The 16,609-nt window shown below is 42.6% G+C and overlaps 1 protein-coding gene across 50 annotated transcripts in view; it reads left to right on the top strand.

Annotated features, from left to right (window-relative positions):
• APBB2 (amyloid beta precursor protein binding family B member 2) overlaps positions 1–16,609 on the top strand; it is a 409,320-nt gene that overhangs the window by 156,889 nt on the left and 235,822 nt on the right. For 8 of the 50 annotated variants that reach the window (XM_074039661.1, XM_074039639.1, XM_074039653.1 and 5 more), the window contains exon 5: positions 1,378–1,444. The exons of 39 other annotated variants lie outside the window; for them this stretch is intronic. The gene's annotated coding sequence lies outside the window, so the exon portion shown is untranslated. Of the gene's footprint in view, positions 1–1,377; positions 1,445–13,354; positions 13,495–16,609 lie in introns of those variants that run through there. 3 more of the 50 variants (XM_074039645.1, XM_074039647.1, XM_065544922.1) reach the window with 1 other exon arrangement.

Below are 16,609 nucleotides of genomic sequence, written 5' to 3'. Positions count from 1 at the left end.
TTCCCGGCAGTCTTTTGGAAACTGCTATAGTTGTAGCCTTTTCCTATTTGTCGTTACCCCTGATTAACCTAGGAGAAAAATGATTCTTCCCTTTAATTATCTATCTTTATTTCTATGAAGGGCAGTGTGTCTCAGACTTACTTCTTGCTCCCTGCAGTCTTTTGGCCTTGGGCCAGTTGTATAGATATTTGTTTTTGTTGCTTTCCTTTGGAACCTGTGGAATTTTGGCTCTAAGTCAGGGGAAATTTGGGGTAATTCCCCATAGTGCTTTTGTTCCCATATCCTTTCTGTAGTTATGCTTATTCGTATTCACTTTTAAGTGCCATTACCTTGTGCAGCTCAGTTTTTTTCTTTATAGAAAAGTTATGGCTAGGCTCATGCTTATAATCCCAGCACTTTGGGAGGCTGAGGTGGGTGGATCACTTGAGCCCAGGAGTTTAAGACCAGCCTGGGCTTCATGACGAAACCCTGTCTCTACAAAAAATATAAAAATTAGCCAGGCATGGTGGCATGTGCCTGTAGTCCCAGCTACTTGGGAGGCTGAGGTGGGAGGATTGCTTGAGCCCAGGAGGTACAGGTTGCAGTGAGCTGAGATTATACCACTGCATTCCAGCGTGGGAGACAGAGCAAGACTCTGTCTCAAAAAAAGAAAAAAGAAAGCAAAGAAAAGTTAGAACCACCCTCAAGTCCTCACCCAGACAATTGCTTGTAAAGTAAGTCAGATAGTTAAAAGCAGTAGCATTTTATAGCAGTAGGGAGGGATTGCTGATAATAGAATAGGGATTCGGATCAACAGCCAGCATTAAAGCCAGCAGTGTTGGGGTAAACAGCTTTTCACATATTTTCAGATATTGTTGGTATCTCCAAGGGTGTTACAGTTTTACTCTGAAATTAGCAATTTTCATAGTGAGCATCATCAGAATAAAGTTTATACCTGCACCCTATATAACAGGGATCTGCAGACTGTAGCCAATAGGTCAGATCCAGCCTATGCTTATTTTTATAGGAGCTGAGGGTGGTTTTTATATTTTTAAATGGTTACATTTTAAATGGTTATATAAGCACCTACATAATCTCTTTTTTGTGTCTTGGCCCTCAAAGCCTAAAATATCTGTGATCCTGTTAAGAAAAAATTTGCCTACCCCTGTGTAGAAGAAAGTTGGAGGACATGTACTGCCATTGATCCAAGTGAAATTGTTAGTACTTGAGCATTTTTGACATACAAAAAGGTTAATTTCATATGGTTCAAGCTAATATATTTTGAGGACATTGTTCCTTCACAGTGGTTAAAATGCTAACATTTGGGCTCTTGAAGTGGAAGAAGTAAATTTACCTGAAAAATTCACATATGTGTTCTTGCTCCTTTTTTCACCTCAGAGAATGACACATTGGCCATCAGCTGAGTTCCTTTCCAGAGATTACCAAAGGGCCCTGAGCTGCACAGGTGTGTGCTGTCCAGTAATTGCAAGGAAGCTCTTTATTTTCATTTGACTTATTTCTTACTAAGAGCTCTTTATGAGAAAACTGTCCTCTTACTGGGTGCCAGAAACGTGCTACCTGTGCTCAGCATAGCGATTGCTGCCCTGAGGCCTCTACTGTGCTTGTCACTTTGTGTCTTTTTTCTGGTGGGGGGAGAGAGAGTGGCTGCTTTTCCAGGGAGCACATAGCTGCATAACACGTTGCCTGAAACGCCCTTCCCTGGAACTAGAGTGTGGTTCGTACCCTCTCATGGTTTCCATCTCTGATTTCTTCTCCCATTGTTGTTGATCCCTCAGTCCAGGCATGAACACTGTTACATATTTTACTTGATTTGTTCTCCATTCCTCCCTTCTACATACTCCTTTGTAGCTTGCTTCTCCTGATCATTAAATAAGATTTGGCTGGGTACTGTAACCCCAGCACTTCGGGAGGCTGAGGTGGGTGGAGGTCAGGAATTTGAAACCAGCCTGGCCAACATGGTAAAGCGTCATTTCTACTAAAAAAAAAAATTACAAAAATTAGCTGGGTGTGGTTGTGGGCACCTGTAATCCCAGCTACAAGAGAGGCTGAGGCAGGAGAATCGCTTGAACCTGGGAGGCGGAGGTTACAGTGAGCCAAGATTGCAGCATTGCACTCCAGCCTGGGCGACAAGAGCAAAACTCAAAATAATAAATAAATAAATAAATAAGATTTGCTTGTTGAAACCTCAAGCTGACGTTCTGTAGAGGCTACTCATAGCAGAAATAAATGTTAACCTTGGCAGCCGTCGCTGCCCTCACATAAGGCAGGAAAGCCAATTTGACCTGGGGCCTCCTCACCAGCCTGTGTCTGAACAGGGCCACACTGTTCTCTGGAGAAGGGAAATGATTTCAGTAAAAAAAACAACAGCAACATGCCATAGAGTTAATAATTTTATCATCAGGTGTGGTCGGAATCATCAGTCAAGGGTCAGCAGTGCATATTGCTGTGCCCTACATTGGTTTTGAGGCTCGTATGTCAGACTGGAATTTTAATTTTCTTTCCTTCTGTTTTGAGATTAGTCTGCCTTTCCCGGCTATCTCCTTTCAGGACAGGGTGCTGCTGTTGGATGGAATGTGGAATGGCATCCATTGAGCACGAAAATAAGAAGTAAATAGCTAGAGCTGTTCTTTCCTGACTTTTCATGCAGATATTTGTGTTTATGTTAAAACTCCAGTTTTAAAATCAGTCATGTGCCACATAACAATGTTTCAATCTACCGTGGACTGCATATACAACAGTAGTCCCGTGAGATTGTAAGACCCCATTTGTCCTGTACCTTTTCTATGTTTAGATATGTTTAGGTACACAAATACTTATCATTGTATTACAGTTGCCTGCGGTATTCAGTACAGTAACATGCTGTATGTGTTTGTAGCCTGGGAACCCTAGGCTCTGCCATCTAGCCTAGGTGTGTAGTAGGCTCTGCCATCTAGCCTAGGTGTGTAGTAGGCCGTGCCATCCAGCCTAGGTGTGTAGTAGGCTGTACCATCTAGGTTTGTGTAAGAACATTCCATGATGATGTTTGCACAGCAATGAAATCGCCCAGTGATGCCTTTCTCAGAATGTATTTCTGTTGTTCAGCAACACATGACTATATTCTAGGAATTGCTAATAAAAATTGCATATTTGTTCATTTTTGTCGGTACCTATCCATTCCTTTGGATGACTGCAGCCACCACTGTAACCTCAGCTGTGAGGATCTGGAGTGTTATAATAGCTTCCAGACCTTGGCCTGCAGTCTCTTTGCCTGCAAATTTAACTCATGCATAGTGGCCAAATGCATCTAACTGAGGCATGGCTCTCATCATGCCACTTCCCTGCTGAAATTGTTTAGTGTGTACCCACTAGTTTAAAAGGTCACCCTGGTATTTGAGTCCTTTAGGTCTCCTTTCACTGCTCCTTATTTTTATTACCTATTACTCATGAGGAGTGATCGTTATTGTTGTTGGTATTATTACTATTCAGTAGACATTTATAGTAGTGTGCGTGGGCTGCTCCTGCCAGGGTACACCCTGTGCCTTTGGGTCACGTGCCTTTGCTCCTGCTGTTTCCGCTCTGGTATGTGGATCCATCTTTTGGTAACCCGCTAAAATCCTGCTCTTGCCATGGGGTGCAGCAGAGTCACTCTCTTTCCCAGGGAGTTTTCTGGTTTCCCCACTGGAAGCACGTGTTCCTGCAGCTCTTAAATCTCCCTCTTGATGCTTGCTTGTGTCCTAAATTCCTTTTATATTTTGGCACATGTATATAATTTGTCTGAACTCCAGCACTAAAGTCTTTTTCATTTCCCTTCTCTCCTCTGTGAGTGAGGACACTATTTTATCTACGGTAGTTGCTGCAATATTTGTGGAGTCATCTTGGGCTAAGGGGTGGAACTGGATAATAACCATCCTCAGAGCCAGTGCCAGCCAAGACTAAGGGGGAGTAATTGGAGCCTGATGCACAATAAATGCTTAATAAATATATATCAAATGGATGAATGAATGAAGTACTTGCTTAGAAACTTAACTCAGCATTGATAAGGGGAGAAATTATTTGCATATTCCAAGTTTTTCCAAATCCTGCTTTCCAACACACATGGTTCTCTCTAGCTTTAGTTGAATTCATGGTAACTTTTTCCTGAACAACCGCTATTTACTGTTCTATTTCTAGCTCTTGGGCACAGGTTTTGCCAGTTGTGTTGGCTGTCTCTTTTGGTAATTTGTTTCTTGTTTGGTGTTAAGCTTTCACTGTAAGTCTCTTCATTAGAGGTTGTTTGATGTGGGAGTCCCGTGCAATGAGGATTGTACAATCCCAGCACTTTCTCATTTGCCTCAGTTAGTGCCCGATGGGTGTCCTAGCTTTTGGACCAGTGTTATTATTATTATTATTATTATTATTTTAATTTTTTTTTTTGAGACAGAGTTTTACTCTTTGTTACCTAGGCTAGAGTGCAATGGCGCCATCTTGGCTCACTGCAACCCCTGCCTAAAGGGTTCAAGCAATTATTCTGTTTCAGTTTCCTGAGTAGCTGGGATTACAGGGGCCTGCCACCATGCCTGGCTAATTTTTGTATTTTTAGTAGAGATGGGTTTTCACCATGTTGGCCAGTCTGGTCTCGAACTCCTGATCTCAGGTGATCCGCCTGCCTCGGCCTCCCAAAGTGCTGCGATTATAGGTGTGAGCCACCTCACCCAGCCTAGTGTTACTGTTTTCTTGGCTCGGGAACTTGATGTTCCATGGGTGTTCTGTATTTGGATGCCATACCTCTACATGGGAGCTGTTTTGAAATTTTGATTTCTTGTTGGTGAGATATGACCCTTTGTTCTCCAGGGTTCATCAGGATCTCGGCCCCTACACACTAAGCTTATCTCATGTTCCGATAGCCTTTTACATCTTCAGAGCTTTAACTTCCTCTCATCGGACTTTGAGTTCTGTCTTTGGTTCTGGCCCAGGGATTTATTTCTTGTGATTTTGAATGTTTTCTTAGTATTTAAAAAGTTGTTAATGATCTCTCACTCAGTTTTTCCATGTATTTGAAACAAGCAAAGCCCTTGCCTGTCATCTCAGCTCACCATGTTGGTTGCAAACCTTATTACCACAGTCCTATTAAAGAATTTTAAGATATTTTAGTCACCAAATTGCAATCCCTGATTTCTGCAGAACTTTAGATGTTAAGTATTAATTCAGTGAATGGGTGCTCTGCAGATTCCTCTCCGAGATGCCATGAACCTGAGTAACCACATTTTTGTAGTGTAGCATAGTCTCATCCGCGGCTACCTCCTTACTTGTAGATCACTTTCTGTGCATGTCTCAGAGTCAGTCAGTTAGGTTCTAGATTTTTACATGGCATATGAACCCAACCTGTAAAATTGGTGATCTGAGGCCTGTTGATTGCCATTATTTTCAGATACTCAGAAATACAGACCTTGTTTTCACATACCTAGTAAATAATGTTACAATAGTGTTACATCATTACATCTTGATGTTGACACTAGTAAAGAAAGGTTACTTCTATTTATTTATCTTTCACTGAAGAAAGAAATTAAATTTCAGTAGTCCAAATTAAATCCCTTCTTTGTAAATTTGCTCTTGCTTTTTTTTTTTAACCTCTCTTGTAATTTACTACTTCCAGGGTAGAGATTTGCATTCTTATTTTGTTGTAATAAAAGAGTGTCCTTTTTGTTTGGATGCTCTGGATCTATCACTTTCCCTTTTGCTAACAAATGGAGCGGGACTAAGAAGCCCTGTGACAAGTCTTCACCAGGAGGAATCGGACGCCCTGGAAAGAAGCCTACCTGGTGTCTGCTTTTGTTGCAGAATGAGACTCTGGAAACATGCCAGAATAGTCTTTGGAGGGACTTTAGTCCATTTTCCCTTCCCTATACTCCACATGAAGAGGATTAGGATGCTGGAGATAGGTCAGAAGGGGTCCCATGTGTGTCTGAAAGACAGGCTTTGCCTCTGAGAAAGATGAGAAGAATGTATCATCCTCAGGGCAGGAGGCACAGCACCTCTGCTAAAGGAAGAGCAGTGGCAGGGGCGGGCGGAGGAAATGCCCCAGCCAGACTGGGGAAGCTTAAGACCTATCTTATGTGAGCAGCCTCCGGAAGGGAAAGGAGAAAAGCATGCAACTTTATGGGGCCTCATTTTGAAACCAAAGCAAAAGGACTTGTTTTTCCAGGTTCTTGGACACTTGCTCATTTATGCAAACCTGAAATTGTCCTCGGGAGGAGTGAACTCCGCTGACCTTCCTTTGCACAAAAGGCCACAAAAATCAGTGCAAGATGAAACCAATAGAGTTCTAAAGGAATGACTTGGCATATTTATTTCAGAGTCATGAGATAGGTCAATTTGTTGTTTGCCTCTGTAGCTTCTAGACCTTTCTGTTACGAATATATACTAAGGAAAAGAAAACAGCAACATATACTATTGAATATTGTATTTATTTTTATTTTTGATTTTGAGACGGAGTCTTACTCTTGTTGCCCAGGCTGGAGTGCAATAGCGCTATCTCGGCTCACTGCAGCCTCTGCCTCCTGAATTCAAGCAATTCTCCTGCCTCGACCTCCTGAGTAGCTGGATTACAGGCGCCTACCACCACACCCAGCTAATTTTTGTATTTTTAGTAGAGACAGGTTTTCACCATGTTGGCCAGGCTAGTCTCAAACTCCTGACCTGAGGTGATCTGCCCGCCTCTTTGGTGTAATCCCAAAGTGCTGGGATTACAGGCGTGAGACAGCACGCCCTGCCTGAATATTTTGTAGATGATGCTTTGTTAAAGGAATATCTAGACTTTTTAGTCTGTCTCTTTTGATTTTATGGAAAATACTTAAGTCCATGGGATTCCATTTGTTTTCTCACCTAAATTCTTTCCCAGGAGTGTCCAAGTTTTGGGAAAGTTGACCCCCCTCTCCCAGAGTACAATAAAATTCTGCAAAGAGCTTAAGTTACATATTAGTTATTTGGAACTGAATACCAATAAATCTAACATGACTTGGCTAACTGGAAATCAGACACACCTGCTGCCATCCTATCCTTGTGACTTGGGCTTGGTTAGGGGTAAAGAGGATTTCCTGTTGTTTTTGAACAAGAAATAGTAGCTTTTTGTTTTGAAATCACTGATCCTCACACCACAGGATCCAGTTTAAGCAAGTAAGCAGGATGTAGTTTAAAGACACCTCCTTTTTTTGAGGGAAAAGGTGTAGTTAAAAGGAGATGGGGTGACCAGAGCCAATTAATAGGTAGAGACTGTATTTGCTATACTCCTAATATTGTGTTGACTTCCCTGGGGTATTGAGAAAAGTTACATATTGCCCTCAATGCTTATATATCATCTGTGGATGTGACCAAAGGTGATAACTATATCATTTAGAATCAATTTATGTGATATAGCAGTTTAGAGGAGAGGAAGGCTGGTAAAGATGTGTGCAGTGAGTAAAGCCCAGGAGAACACAATTTCCAAAGCATCTTCCTCCAACAGGACACAGTGGTCTGGGGAGGAACGCAATTCAGATCAAGTTGTTGGCAGATCAGGTATGGGACTGCAGGTCTTCTGGCTGGGATTTGAAGGACACATTAAATGGGACATTATGGAGGGATCTAATGAACTGGGATCAAATGAGAAGGGCCTAGGGGAGTGCATATGCTAATGAGAACAAAGAGTGTGTTCATAAGAAGAAGTTACATTTATTTTACTTATTTTATTTTTTATTTTTATATATTTATTTATTTTTTTTTTTGAGGCAGAGTTTCACTCCTGTCACCCAGGCTGGAGTACAATGCTACGATCTTGGCTCACTGCAATCTCCACTTCCCAGATTCAAGTGCTTCTCCTGCATCAGCCTCCCACAGGCGCCTGCCACCACGCCTGGCTAATTTTTTGTATTTTTAGTAGAGACAGGGTTTCACCATGTTGGCCAGGCTGGTCTTGAGCTCCTGACCTCAGGTGGTCCGCCCACCTCAGCCTCCCAAAGTGCTGGGATTACAGGGGTGAGCCACTGCGTCCGGCCAGAAGTTACATTTATTACCGTTAAGTTATTAGCACTTATATAGGCACTGTTCTGAGCACTTAATGTGTATACTTTTATTCTTCACTACAACTCTGTTACATAGATGCAACTATTATCACTTAATGACAGGAAACTGAGGCACACAGGAGCTATAGAAGCAACTTATTTGTGCCTATACAGACAATGGTGAAGCTGAGATTTGAACCCAGGCCTTTTGGCTCCAGAGTCTGTGCTTTTAACCACACTGTGTGCCTGCTTCAGTATATGAGAGAGGACTGGGAGTGGGGTGACAAGCAAGAGAAGTTGTTGGGGAGAGAGGAAGTTCCAAGGTCAGGATTGCAGTGGAGCGGGTCCTAGGGCTACAACGTTCATTTGGTGGCCACATGGAGGAGTTGGTGGTATAGAGGGTAGTAACAAGTCAACCAAATCAGGTAAGTCCTGGAACCAGGATGGCGAAAATAATAGTCCAGAGCCCTTACTCTGTGCTGGGCACTGGGGATAGAGCAGTGAAGAGGTAGATGAGGTCTCCGCTCCCGTAGTACTTCTGTTTGTTCTAGTGATGGAGACAGGTGGTAGGAAAGCCTTCCCAGTAGAGGAGATAATTGTGGATTGTGATACCTGCTATGGAGGAATGAAGAGTGTGATGGAGGGATACTGGGCATGGCCCACATTATGTTGGGTGACCAGGGAAGGTGTCCCTGAAGAAGCGATGCTTGAGCTGCAATCTGAAGCATAGGGAAAGCCCAGTCTATGAAGAGCTGCGAAAAGCCCATTACAGACCAAGGGGTATGGACTGTTTAAGGAATGGCAAGGAGCCAGGGTGGCCAGAGCATAGCAAGTGTGGTGGGACCTGGTGGGAGATGAGGTTGGAGAAGGCGGCCTGGTCAAATCAGAATGGAGGGCTTTGGTAAGGAGTTTTCAGCTGTTTCCTAAGAGCAGTGGGGAGCCACTGAAGGTTCAGTAGGTGCAGGGCATCTAGGGTGCTAAATGGATGTGCCTGTTTGATCAGGGAGGGGCAGGGAGGTGGCGAGAGCAGCGTGCAGACAGCACATTTAGGAGGCTTCTCCCCTGTCTGGAAGCTTAAAGGTTTGAATCATGGCTAACATGGCTTTTCTGCCTGGGAAACAGCAAGCTGCACCTCAAAGCTTCTTAGTGGTCAAGTTGTGATCAGAGTTCACAACAACAAGACTTCACACCCACCTTTTAGCCATTGACTGCCCATTTATACCTGACTCTACAGAGAGAGAAAAACCAAGGCGTATGAACTTAAAAGATTAAGCAATTTTTATTTGTTTGTTATTATAGGTATGGGAATTTGTAAAACAGTTACTTTATAGGTAGTGGATGCTTTTGATATTAGGAGCAGAAAACCCTTTATTGGATGATTTTCTCCTTCCCAAGATGGAGACTCAAAATGGAGATACAATTAATTGCCCACTCAATGCCCATATCTTGTTTCATTGTTGCTCATAGAGCCATAGTTTAATTCAGGGCGGTGTGGAGATCAGCCTCGTCAGTAAATTGTGATGATTAAGCCAATATGCCAATCCTGAACCCTGATTTTCCAGCATTCCTTGTAGCGGATGTGGCCCTGTGACCTACTTCTGGCCAGTAAGACCTGAGAATAAGTCCACTAGGATGGGGGCGAGGTTGCTGGGAAAGCATTTATTGTCTTTCTAAAGCCTGACAAATGAGCTTGTCCGTACCCTTCCTTGCTTTCCCATTCTTTCTGCCTTGAATGGTGATGAGGTGCCTGGATGTACAGCAGTCTTCATGTCACCATGAGGTGACAACCATGAAGGAAAGTCCAAGAGCCACAGAGATATCTGCCTTGAAGTTGTTTTCAAACCAACACCTGCAGCCCTGGGCTTTCCAACGCCTTTGTATTTGTTGAATTCACTGTTAGTTAGGTTTTCTGATACTTAAAGCTGAATAGACTGTTAAATGAAGCAGATATGAAGACGCAGATGTTATGAGTCTTTTCCTCAGTATTGTGACAGCCTCATACATGTCCTTGATATTCAGTATCACGTTTATCTTGTGTGAAAACAGTCTTTGAAAAGAAAGCTGTAACTTGTATTAAAAGTTGTTCACAGTTCAAAGTGATGAGTTGTGGAGTTGGAAATGTAATTTTCAAAATAAATGAACGCCTCTGTGTGAACTTGCTGTAGCAAGTACCATGGAGACATACTTCATGGGCAGTATCTTCCTTATGGCCTTTTTTATGATGGTCTTAGTTTTCTGGTGAACTACATTGTGTGTATTTATGGCTTTATAGGAGATTATAGCAGTACTAGGGGTAATAGCATAAATAGTCTGATTTCTTGAAAATGTTAAGCTCCAACAGGCTTTATTGGATTTCAAGGTAATGGTATTATTAAATTTTCTGCCACTTTTCAAACTTCTTGTGGCTGAGTTCCAAGCTGCTGCTTTTAAGAAACTTGGGGGCTGGTTCCGCTCATTTATGGAAAACAGTTATCCCGGGGGCCGGGCGCGGTGGCTCACGCCTGTAATCCCAGCACTTTGGGAGGCCGAGACGGGCGGATCACGAGGTCAGGAGATCGAGACCATGGTGAAACCCTGTCTCTACAAAAAATACAAAAAATTAGCCGGGCACGCTGGTGGGCGCCTGTAGTCCCAGCTACTTGGGAGGCTGAGGCAGGAGAATGGTGTGAACCCAGGAGGCAGAGCTTGCAGTGAGTCGAGATCCCGCCACTGCACTCCAGCCTGGGCAATGAGTGAGACTCTGTCTCAAAAAAAAAAAAAAAAAAAAAAAGTTATCCCGGAATTGCTATATTGAGGGGCAGGGAGAAGTAATTTGAACTGTTTTTTTTTTTTTTTTTTTTCACTGTCTTGGATTTGGGTATAACACTCGGAATTACTTTCCACATGGAAGGTAGAAATGGCTCTGCAATATGTATCATGGAGATAATATAAGGTATTAAATGAAAATTGTCTTCTCTAGTTTATTGGGAAAAAAACTAGAAGTCACAGGGTCATCAGATTGTAAAGAGAAAAGAATTTTGCGTATCACATAGTAAAATTTCACTTTTTTCCCTAGCCTTGGAGACTTGAGACCTGAAACACTTTCAGTTATTCATTTAAAAAATAAAAATATGTGCAGTTACCCTGTGTATCCTCTTCTTTAATGAAAAATTGTTCCAACTGGGCGCAGTGGTTCACGCCTATAATCCCAGCACCTAGGGAGGCCAAGATGGGTGGATCACTTGAGATCAGGAGTTTGAGACCAGCCTGGCCAACATGGTGAAACCCCATGTCTACCAAAAATATAAAAAATTAGCCCAGTGCTGGGATTACAGGTATGACCTACCATGCCTGGCCCAAGTGAGATTTTATTTGGTAACCAGTGAAAAGCTTAAGAATACTCATGTTGGTGACAGTTAACACTTACACAGCAATTACTGTGTGCCATCACCATTCTGAGTGCTTTATACACACTCTCCTATTTAATTCCCAGAACACACATTTGGTATAGATATTCTCATTATCTGGGTGCCTGTAATCCCAGCTACTCAGGAGGCTGAGGCAGGAGAATCGCTTGAACCCAGGAGGCAGAGGTTGCAGTGAGCTGAGATCATGCCACTGCACTCCAGCTGGGTGACAGAGAGAGACTGTCCCCAAAAAAAGAAAGAAAGAAAGAAAAATTGTCCCGAAGGAACAGGAAACACTGTATAACCCCAAGAACCTTGACAAGAAGACTTTTTAAGTCACTTGTTTCAACTACCTCATTTTATCGAGAATAGAGGTTACTCCTTTAAGGTAGAACAGCCAATTAGCCCTTGGGCAGGTAGGAACAAGACCACAGAAACGGTTAGGTATATTGACATCCTCAGTGCTGTTGCTGGAATTAATGATGGCAGTATCTTAAGTGGGATCAGTGCTTGATCTTGTCTCTGAGAGCTGTGAGGGTATGACAGACCCTGATACGACACGGGGCGTCCCAGGCAGAACAAACGGAAGAGGCTTGTAAGTGGGAGATGTTTAGTAGCTTCAGTATAGAGTGAGGCACTGGTGTGGTGCCCTGCTTGAGATCGGGTAGCAGAAGAATGGCTTATGTCCATGCAGATTAGGGACAAGTTGGGGTTAGTTTGACCCATTTGGGACAGAATGTAGAGAGCTGTAAGAGCCCATCAGTGAAGTGAGATTTTGTTTTGGTATGTATATGTGTGTGTGTGTGTGTGTATGTATGTATGTATTTTTGTACTGACAAGGTCTCGCTATGTTGCCCAGGCTGATCTCCAACTCCTGTCCTCAAGTGTCCTCAAGTGATCCTCCTTCCTTAGCCTCTAAAAGTGCTGAGATTACAGGCATGACCTACCATGCCTGGCGCAAGTGATATTTTATTTGGTAACCAGTGGAAAGCTTTAATAATACTCATGTTGGTGACAGTTAACACTTATACAGCAATTACTGTGTGCCATCACCATTCTGAGTGCTTTACACACACTCTCCTATTTAATTCCCACAACAGACGTTTGGTATAGATATTCTCATTATCTCCATTTTACAGTGGAGGAAACGGAGGTTAGCTGACTTACCTAAAGAGACACTCAGAGGAAGCAGTGGAGATGGAATTCAAACCTGGGTGGCCCAGCCCCAGGGTCCTAGCTGTTGATAGCCTGGAGCTAAAGGTGGTAGATGCTCTTAGGAAGGTGGCTCTGCAGGAGAGTACAGTTGGATTGGCATGAGGGCAGACAGGTGATCAGAATATGGACTGTAGGCCTTCGGCATGGTTAATAAGAGCCTGGCCTAGATGGTGACCGTGGAAATGAAAGGATGAGAATTCACATGTTACTAGCTTCAGAGGATGGATTAGTGCCAGGTTTCTGACTGGTCATGGGGCCAGGGAAGGATGGAGTCAGAAATGTCTGGGATATTGCTTGCATGTCTACCTAACCCAATTAGGGAAGTTGAGAGAAGATTTGATGGGAGAGCAATGATTTATTTTTACAGAGCCCTGTTTTCCTACCTTATGACCAACTAGTGCAGTGGTTCTTAACCTGGGACTCTGGAGAAAACCGTCTAGAAAAGAGATGCACGTAAGTGTGTCCTAACAGATTTCTGTGAGTTTTTGGACTCTGCCAAGCTCACACTTTGTTTTAGCATGGCCTTGGGCCCACAGAAGGTCTCCAGTGTTTTGAGGCAGTTTGTGGCTGAGGCACTTAGAATTCTATGGTGGCTTGTCCTCTTCCCAGCTTAAGAATCTGTGGGTGTGAGCTCAGGAGGAGGGGACGGGTGTGTGTCTGCATTTTAGAGACCCGCCTTTGTTTTAGCTTCCCTGGCCCTGATTCCTGACTTCCGCTTTCCTTCCTGCCCTTAAGTTCTGTTGAGGAAAGCAGGAGACTGTAGCTGGTGAAAGAGGAGGTCCTTAGTGTTTCTTTGTGAGCTCGCATCCTGTGTTGAGGGAAACACCCTGTTCCTGGTGGCGGCCTCCGGGCTCAATTCTTCCTGCTGCTGCCTTTCTGAGAAATGTGACCCTGGCCAGGTATGTCTTCTTGGAGGCTTCTAAATGCAGGTCCCAGCTGAAGGACTGAGAAGGAACAGCAGGTTGTTCCAGGATAAGTAGCTGATACCTTTGTGGAAAAAAAAATCCTGATGTGGATGAGAGAACGTAGAACCTCACAATTGGACTTCTGTTTCATGACCATTTCTCCCTCTCTCCCCTTCTTCTCCTTCCATTCCTTCTCCCTCCCTCTTCTTTATTTCTTATTAGAAGAGTTGCTAATTGTGCATGGTTAGTAACTGTGACTATACCTATTTTTATCTTCGACTATGGTTTTCAGTCTTGATTTTTCAGGGAAAGGTAACATTGACAAGTTGCAGGAGCACTGGGGATTTGTGGAATTTGTAGGAATGGCTACATAGGGAAGATGAAGGGAACTAGAAGTCTTGGCTACCCCTGTCCTCCAACCCCTTAAAAACCTCTGGAAAAACAGTATGCATGTGTGGGTTTGAATCCTGCTTCAGTCAGCAGCAGAATGTCCATGCATGTGCCAGTTCCCTAATCTCTCATCTGTAAAATGGGGATGGTGATATTTACTTCTTTCCAAAGGGTGTTGTGATACACAAATGAGGCAGCATATGTGAAGAAATTCTAAGCATCTCTCTTATCTCCTTGTTCCCATCTAATTAAAAGTTTCTGTATTGTACGTTGGAATGATCCCAGAAATACTAGGAGAGAGGGAGAATCTAAGTGCTATGTTAAATTGCTTTTTGTGTGTTTATTCCATTTCTACATAGTAACCATGTGAGGTAAATATTTTTATTTTTTGAGAGGAGAGAACTGAGGTTCAGAGAGGTTTAAAACAAAATAGCTTCACCACCTGCTACATATGTGGCAGTTATTTACTATCTTGCTGCCTGTTACCACATCTATAAAATGAGGATAATAATAGTTTTCTCTCCACAGAGTGGTTGTGAGGATTGAAGTGATTGATATATTAGCAATTACAGGGTGAGTGTCTCTTATACAAGATGTTTGGGACCAGAAGTATTTTGGATTTCATATTTTTGTTTTTGGATTTTGCAGTATTTGCATTATACTTACCAGTTGAACATCCCAAATCCAAAACTCCAAAATCTGAAATGCTCCAAAATCTAAACTTTTGGAGCACTGACATGATGCTCAAAGGAAACGCTCGTTGGAGCCTTTTGGATTTCAGATTTTTGGTGGGATGCTCAACTAGTGTTATCATTAAGAAAACTGCCAAATGTCTTCTAGGCCACTGTTTGGTGAAATCTGGAATTGGTCATATGTATAATGTGTTGACATGGGATTTCACTATAATTTTCTAAACTAAGAGTGGATTTGGTTTTCGTACAGAAGGATTGAGGAAGTGATGTTAGACGTATCATGAAAACTTCAAAGGATTTAGAGAATGTGAGGAAAAAAGAAGAGATCCGGGGATAATTAGGAGGCAGGTCCAACGGTAAGCTCTGTGTTGCTGTTGAGATGTGGTTGAAGAGAAACCATTACCTGGTTCCTTGGTTATGATACCTTCTCTTGGAACCATCAGATCAGAGATAGATAAACTGAGCGAATGAGGTCTTTGGAGTCTCCATGTTAACAGCTTCATCCCACTTTCTACTTCCTGAAAGAGGCAGTGGAGTAGAATGTTAAACTAAGGATTCTGGGATCATTAGACCAGGATTGGAGCCTGGGCTCTGCTGCTTTTCAACTTCCCAATGTTAGGCAAGTTTTCTTAACCTTGCTACAGCTTGGTGTCCTTCTGTGTGAAACGAGGAGCATCATGGTGCCAACGTTCTAGGATTTGTGTGAGAAATGAAAGGGATCATGAACACTCTTTGTATTTAGCCCAAAGTATGCCCTCAACAAATGTTAGATACTTAATATTTCCTGGGGCCCTATCCCTGTGGGGTTTGGTTAGGCCCCATAGGCAAGCCACAAGTGGCAATATTTGGGGACAGTAGCCTTTCTGTATAAATCCTGACCATGACCATAAAAGACTCATGCCTCCTGTCCCTGTTTCAGTTAACAATCTCTGGCATAGAATCTTTGAGTTTCCTTTGAGACACTTTTATCTGCCTCTCTTTTCTCTCAAAAAGCATCTTAGAGCTTGTAGGAGAACAGAAATGGAGTGTCGAGTATCTTACAGTTGGAGGAGAAAAGAAATTTTTTTCATCTTCTACTGGGTTCAAAACACCTCATTCCCCTTACTCCAATTTTTAATTTGCTGCACAATGAGACCTTTATATCTGGCAATGGAGCTATTTAAACAAAATTACATTATAAACCAACAATTTTGCAATTCTGCTCTGTAGTATACAGATATTTTCCTCTTTATCTCAACTGTTCTCACTACCAAGGCAGGCTAGGGGAATGAATGACGAGTTTCTCTAAGAAAAATTAACAGGTAACAAAAGTGAACCAGGTTCCTCAGAATCACAGATCAAGAACACAAATCGCATGTGTCCTCACTCCCCACTCCAGTGCTCTTTCAGAAAGGCCATGTTACCCCTCAGCCTTCTTTCCCACCCCTGTGAATAAAGCCTGCCAGGGGTTGCATCCTACCTGGGAGGCAGCTGCCCTTGGGACAGCTTCCCTTGCTGATGTAGACTTTATCAAATAACCTGTGTCAGCCTCATGGGGAACCATGAAATCCTTTCAAAAACTCATGCATTCTACTTCAGGGGAAAAAAAAAATCTTCTTGGCCAATTTAGCAAGATCCTTGCTCCTTAGTTTCCTTTAATTATCTTGATTTTTTTTTTTTTTTAAACTGGAGAAGACCATCTGCTTTATGAGGCAGTTCATCTCTTATGTTTTCTCTAATAGGTCTTTGAAGGCCCGGTTAAGCAAATTAAGGCTTCACCTCATTCTTGTTTGGGATCATTTTGTTTGGTGATTGTAAGTCACTGCCACTGGCATATCTTGGTTATATATTTGAGATATTTGCAGTGTAGATTTTACAAAGAGATGTTATCTTTGTTCCATGAATTACAGGCACTGTGAGCCATTTTCCATATAGTGCCAAACTACACAGCAGGATTCTTTGCTTTTTAAATTCCTTCCTCTCACTACAAGAAGTCCTATTAACATGTTTTCTGAGCTATAGAGTAAAATCTGTCAAATATAGCATGG

The sequence above is a fragment of the Macaca fascicularis genome, chromosome 5, assembly GCF_037993035.2.
Source record: "Macaca fascicularis isolate 582-1 chromosome 5, T2T-MFA8v1.1".
Classification (NCBI taxonomy): Eukaryota; Metazoa; Chordata; class Mammalia; order Primates; family Cercopithecidae; genus Macaca; species Macaca fascicularis.
The sequence above is the reverse complement of the archived record's forward strand: the minus strand, read 5'-3'. Positions and strand labels throughout refer to the sequence as shown.